This window comes from Malus sylvestris, chromosome 4 (genome assembly GCF_916048215.2).
Source record: "Malus sylvestris chromosome 4, drMalSylv7.2, whole genome shotgun sequence".
NCBI lineage: Eukaryota > Viridiplantae > Streptophyta > Magnoliopsida > Rosales > Rosaceae > Malus > Malus sylvestris.
The window spans coordinates 390334-396949 of record NC_062263.1 but is presented as its reverse complement, the minus strand read 5'-3'; the positions used below and the strand labels follow the sequence as shown (position 1 = coordinate 396949).

Below are 6616 nucleotides of genomic sequence, written 5' to 3'. Positions count from 1 at the left end.
ACAAGGAGGTATGTGAGCTCCCTTCGTACTGTGCCTTGATGGTGTTGGTGATCATCTCCTGCAGCTGCTGGATAGAAAGAGATCCCATGAGTGCCGCTGCTTGGTCTGGCTCCGGCTTCCCATCGATTTTCTTCACTGGGGGTTCTTCGTCTCCGCCAGCTCCTCCCTTTAGTGGATCATCCTCTGGGTCGGGTTTATCGCCGTCCTGCGCCTCAAGTCGGTTGACTAGTGCTGCAATTTGCAAGTCTTTTTCTTCCACAGTTCGGGTTAGCCTTGCGATTGCTTCATTCATTTGAGCCAGCTGCTCATCGATTGAAGTTGCTCCAATGGTCATGACTTGCATGGCTGAACTGTCGCTTGAATCGGCATCAGAGAGCATGGATTCAGAGTATTTCCTTGGGCTTTCCCCCCTTGATGCCCTTAGTGAGGCTAAGGTGATCAAAGGCTCGTGCCTTGGGTGCTTTTGTTCCCTTGGCAGAGTTGATGCAGAGGTGAAAGAGGCGGCAGAAGTAGCTCTTGCCATGCTTCGAGTCTTGATGCCCAAAGTGACACCAGTTGCGACGAGGACGCTTTCGTTCTTTGTGCCGGTTGCGGGAACAGTTTGAGCCTTCCTTGATGCCATTAATTTTGGAAGTGCGCTTGAATTTCGGAGAAAGAGATGAGAGGCAGAGATGGTCCCACTGGGCGTGCCAATTTGTGAACACGGAAAATTCCTGAAACGAAAGAGACAAGAACAAACGTGCACAAACAAATATTTGTATTTGATAGTTTTGGGTTACAATCTCTCTCTAATTTGATCATCTGATTCGATCTCCGTAAGGTGTGTATTTGTGGGTGTTTCGTTGATCCAAGGGCCGTCGAGGCTTGATCTTGGATGAACAGTTGGAACTTTCTTCAAAGGGCCGTGGGCTTGATCTTTGAAGGTGGATTTGGGCGGATCTTCAAGGGCTTTTGGGCTTGATCTTGAAGAATGGTTGATGAACAGATCTTCAAGGGGCTTTTGGGCTTAATCTTGAAGAACGGTTGGATGTGTGGATTTGTCGACGTTTTTTTATCCAAAGGGCCGTTGGGGCTTGATCTTGGAAGAACGATGAACGAAGACCACTTTCTTCAAGGGCCGTCGGGGCTTGATCTTGAAGGTGGATGATTGTTGATCCAAAGGGCCGTTGGGGCTTGATCTTGGATGAACGGATGATGAACGATGGTGCTTTCTTCAAAGGTTGTTGGGGCTGGATGCTTGAGAGCTTCGGAGTTTCAGAGCTTCAGAGCTTCAAGGTGTAATATGACTTCCTCCCAAATGAATGAAATGGGCTTGTATTTATAGAATTTTCCAAGACCTAATTTTGAATATAATATCCCAGATGAAATAAGTCGTTTCTGCCAGGTGTTGACACGTGTCTTATTTGATGACTTTTCCAACTCATTTCAATTTTCGTTGAGTCACATGCTACGTGTAAAATTTATGCAATACATGAGCGTTGACACTTTGATTTATCGGTCAACATTTATTTACCGAAATTTCGATGTCTACAATAGTATTGTAAGAAAAAACAGAAACTTAAAATTGTTTTTTATTGAAAAAATGAAAAAAAAGAAAAAGAAAAGACGTGACCAACTCCACTCCTCCTCCAATTTCGGAGAGAGAGAGAGAGGGACTAATATCTCATAGAAATATTGTTAAAAAAACAAAAATTTATAATTCGTTTTATTGAAAAATGAAAAAAAAAAGACGTGACCAACTCCACTCCTCTTCGATTTTCTGAGAAAATATTAATCTACCAAAATTATATCTAAAAAATATCTAAGAAATTTAAAAATGAGATAAAAAGAATTTGATATCTCACAAAATTTTATATTTATATATAGATATATATGAAACCAACGTGGGAGAAAGAAACGGGTAGAGGTTGCCGTGAGTTTTCAAAAAGGAGTGTAATTTTATCAGAAAGAAAAAATTTATAATTCGTTTTATTACGAAAAATAAAGAGATAAAAAAGGGGACGTGCAGAAATCCCTGATTTATTTTCTTATAACAAAAATGAGATAAAAAGAATTTAACCCAATCAACCAACGCCACTCTTCCTCCATTTTAGGAGAGTGAGAGCGTTTAATATCTCACAGAAATAAAAATAAGAAAATACAAAATAAAACGCAGTCATAGTATTGTAACAAAAAACAGAAACTTAAAATTGTTTTTATTGAAAAAATGAAGAAGAAAAAAAGACGTGACCAACCCCACTCCTCTTCCATTTTCGCAGAAAATATTAATCTAACAAAATTATATTTTAAAAAAATATCTAAGAAATTTAAAAATGAGATAAGAAGAATTTAATATCTCACAAAACTATATATTTATATATAGATTATCCTATCCGCACGCACTTGCGAGAGACCTTTTTTCAATCACGTGCACTACGCGCCCCTATATATGTCTTGCATTAGTTTTTTTCATTGTAATTGTCAAAATGGCTCACTAAACAAATTGAAAACAACTAACGCACGACATCTTTAAGGGCGCAAGAAATTTGTTTGATAACTATGTAAACTAAAATGGCATTAATGTTTAATTGTATGGCGTATGTCACATTTTTCAAGCTATATATCATGATCAAATGATGGAATGTTTTGATACATTGATTCAAAACAAAACGATGCACAATATGTACATACAAAAACATAAAGTCTACTTGTAATGTGATGGTGCCATTACTAAATCATGGTCTCCTTTATCATGGTCACGCAAGAGGCATTTTTTTAATTACCGGCACTACGCGGTTTTAATTATATATTGTGTTGGTTGTTTTCATGCAATAGTGAAACAACACTTGCGTGTGAGAGGATTAAAACAGCCTTTTTTAGGAGGCATTAGGTGTTCATTTGTCTATCGACATTCTTACTCGTTGAGAGCTGATTGACAAATTTTATGTATTTGCAAATGGTGTTTTCTTAATTGGTCATGCTTAACTTGTTTGTATTTTCCTATAGAAGATGAAAGTTTATTACATTAGTTTCCAATCTCTTTATTAGTAGATCGCCTAATCATGTTTTTATTCTAAGAAAAATGGGTTAACAATTTTGTTTTTGTTTTTACAATCATACCCGAGCCTTTTTCTATTAAAAGTGCAAATGGAGGTTGTTCTCTTAATGTGTATATGCCAACCCTATTTTATTTGGTATAGATATTGTACCTTAATTAAAATTGAATACATAATGTAGTAATAATCTTGTTTTAATTTGTGCAAAACATGTATATCTATCGTATTTTGGAGCACTGTAAAAGGTGTTCATTTTTATAACCTTCCAATCAAAAATACAATCCCATGCATGAAAAACAAACAGATAAGATACAGTTAATTACTTGATAAGACAAATAATTACACCCGAACTTCGAAGTTGTTCCAGTTCATATTCCTAAAAAGAAAGTAATCAAATCCTTTGAAGCCTGAATGAGCCATGAACCTGTAAATTTAAGACGATCCATTATATACAGAACAAAAGGAAATAGGGGAATTAGAGAAGAAGAATCAATTACATACAAAATTATGCCAAATCACAGAATACTACCTGCACTCTTGAGTATGATAAACTACATTCCTCTGAATCTTACACTAATTAATAGCCAAGCAACTCTTCGTTGAACAATATTTTAAACAACGTAAAATATTTAATAGTCAAGCAACTCTTAAACCGCAATCTGACAAAGCAGTAGACATGTAAAACCCAGAAAGCTTTACTTGCTTGCACGGCATCTTATTTATGCAAAGAAGTGATCGAAACATGAAGTAACAAAAATAGACAAAGCATACTCAGATAAAGAACATGTTTACTTCATCAATTCGAGATAATTTTGTGCTCAATGAAACATAAAAGCACAAATACATATCTGTGCTCAATGAAATTGAAAAGGGCACCAATGAATTGTGTTCTTAGACTTTTTTTTTCTTGTAGTGTATATACATTCTTGTCTCCTCACTCCTATTCAAATAAAAGGAGAAGTAGTGCCACCCGTACTTTTCCCCCTTCCTAAAAGAACTTACAGAAAGTAAGGGTTCCAAGTCTCTTTCTTTATTTTGGTCCATGTAAAGGGCAACGCGATAAGGATATCACCCTAAAAAATAAGCAAACACTCTTACGAATACTTAAAACACCAAATGACAAACCCAAATTCTATAATCAACCCCAACGAAGAGGAAATCCAACTGAATATAAGGAAATAAGAAGTTGAACTGATTACAGGAAATAAGAAGGAGTTGAACCCAAATTCTATAATCACTGTTCTTGGACCGACTGTAGATGTCTTCCCATGGTTCTTCTTTGTTTCCTCTGAATACAAAGTACGAAAATAAAAATCCCTTCTCTGATATAGTGTTCATACTACATATAGGTTTGATCGTAGATTACATTATTAAGATAAACTAAAGATGACATAAACAATTAAGGACATCTGTAGAGCCTTGAAACCATTACAGAATAGAGCAATTGTAACATTTTTCTTCCAAAATGGAAGAAGAACAAAGTATCATTTGATCGCCAATAAATAAATGAAACATGGAAGAAAAAGAAAATAGAAATATACCCTTCACGTAGCCTCTCAGAGCACGCCAGTTCTTTCACATCAAACATATCCAACCACTTCGACACACCTGACGGCTCTGCGGGCGAAGAGTGAGAAAGAGAAAAGCGTGAATTGAAAAATAGGAAAAACAGAATGGGAAATATGAGAGACATGTTAAGAAAATGGGCATGCCCATAAAACAAAGCATAGATCGTCGTCCTACGTGACAGCCGCCCTCCCATCAAAACATCGTCCACCAATTGTCTATAAAAAAAGTATGCGCACAGGAAATAGAAGCAGATAAAAAAGGTTCAAACTTTTAGGGTATGTTTGGTATCCTATTTAAAATTTTTTATCATTTCTCAAAACATTTCTTGAAAACAATTTTCTTTAAGACTAAAAAACTTGATTGGTTTGTGCTTTAAAATAGACAAAGATATCTAAAAAGAGAGAGTCGTAGGAGAGGGAGAAAGAGGAAAGATAGGAAAAGAAAGTAAGAGATGATTAAAGGAAAGGGAAAGAAGAGAGAGGATCGGACGAGATAGAGAGAAAGAGGAGTGAGAGAAAGAATCGAGAGAATGAAGACATCAGATTGGAGAAGAGACGAAAAAGGTAAAATAAAAAAGAGGAGAGAAAGAACAAAAGAGAGATAGATTTGTAGTGAGGGGAGGAGGGAGAGAAAAGAAATGAGTGAATTTAAATTTAAAAACTCTAAAAACTCACTTTTTATGTTTTTAGATAATAGACAATATTTTTGAGTTAGGCTTGAGTTCAGTTTTTGAAAATAGTCATACCAAACAAGTTTTTAAGGCCTAAAACTTGAAAATTATTTTTGAGTTAAAAAAATTGGATTCAAGTAGAATACCAAACAGAGCCTTAATTTCCTAGAAACCAAAAATGAACATTTCTAAAAAATTAATTAAAATGAATTCATGGACAGGAGGAAAAAAGACTTAAACAAAGTTACCCAAAAGAATGAAACCACCAACTCATATATTGAAAACGCATCGATCACTGGGGATTCACCAATCAGCCTATATATTTGATCAAATCTAGAGTTAACGATAAAAAGGGAAATTAAAAATAAATCAAACATCAAAGTAACATACCTGAGAGTGAAGACGATTTAGTTTTTGCAGGAAAGGAAAAAAACCAATTGCAATTTCAAATTTGAGCTCCAATTTTTTTTAACGTGTTATAATTATAATAACTGCTCAGTTTAGGAGGATAATTATCCAATTTTTCCTCCATGTTCGTCTTCAAATGCCCAGCGATCAATTGCATAAAATGTGAACAAAAAATTCAAAGAATCTCAACTAAGAGAGATAAAGAACCATCACAACCCAGAGGTTATTTACATAACCGAGCGGATTGGTGGGCAAAAGTATTAACTGGCTATAGAGTGTTCAACCATCTCAGATCCGGATCCCGCCGCCCTAACTCTATTGAGAGCCCTTGGATGATCAAAGGCTATCTCCAACCGATGGCTAGCCAGAGGGCTCGTTTTAGCCCTCTGCCCCTCCAAAATTCTCCAAGATATTAATATTTTAATGAACAGTACATGACCATATTTGTCTCCATCTCCAACCGAGGGCTAGATGACTCGTTTTAGCCATTTCACAAAAAACTGTCTCCAACCGAGGGCTATAGGGTCAAACATAAGTTATTATTTAAAAACTATAACTTAAATTCAAATCCAATGGTTTAGGAAGTTATAGGAAAAAAAATAGAATTAAAAAAAAATATGAAACAAATTTTGTGAAATAGAAGTTATAGGAAAAAATAGAAGTTATATGAAAAAGCGTAGGTCTCACCTAACATTTTTTTAATTGTTATTCAATGAGGTTGTTCCACCTAACATTTTAATTAATAAAGCGTAGGTCTTATCTAGGTGTATAAGTGTTAAGTTCCAACCCGCTGCTAAACTAGCGTAAAACATACCTTAATTAAGACCACCCAATATTAAAATTATAGATCCACTAATGTGTATTTAGTGTTACTCTTCATTGAATGAACATTGAATCATATAATTATTATTGTTCAAGAGTTATTCAGTGTTGG

At 35.3% G+C, this 6616-nt stretch overlaps 1 pseudogene; it reads right to left on the bottom strand.

Annotated features, from left to right (window-relative positions):
• Positions 1–4196: 4196 nt before the first annotated feature.
• On the bottom strand, positions 4197–5848 carry LOC126619641 (uncharacterized; annotated as a pseudogene).
• Between the last annotated feature and the right edge of the window lie 768 nt (positions 5849–6616).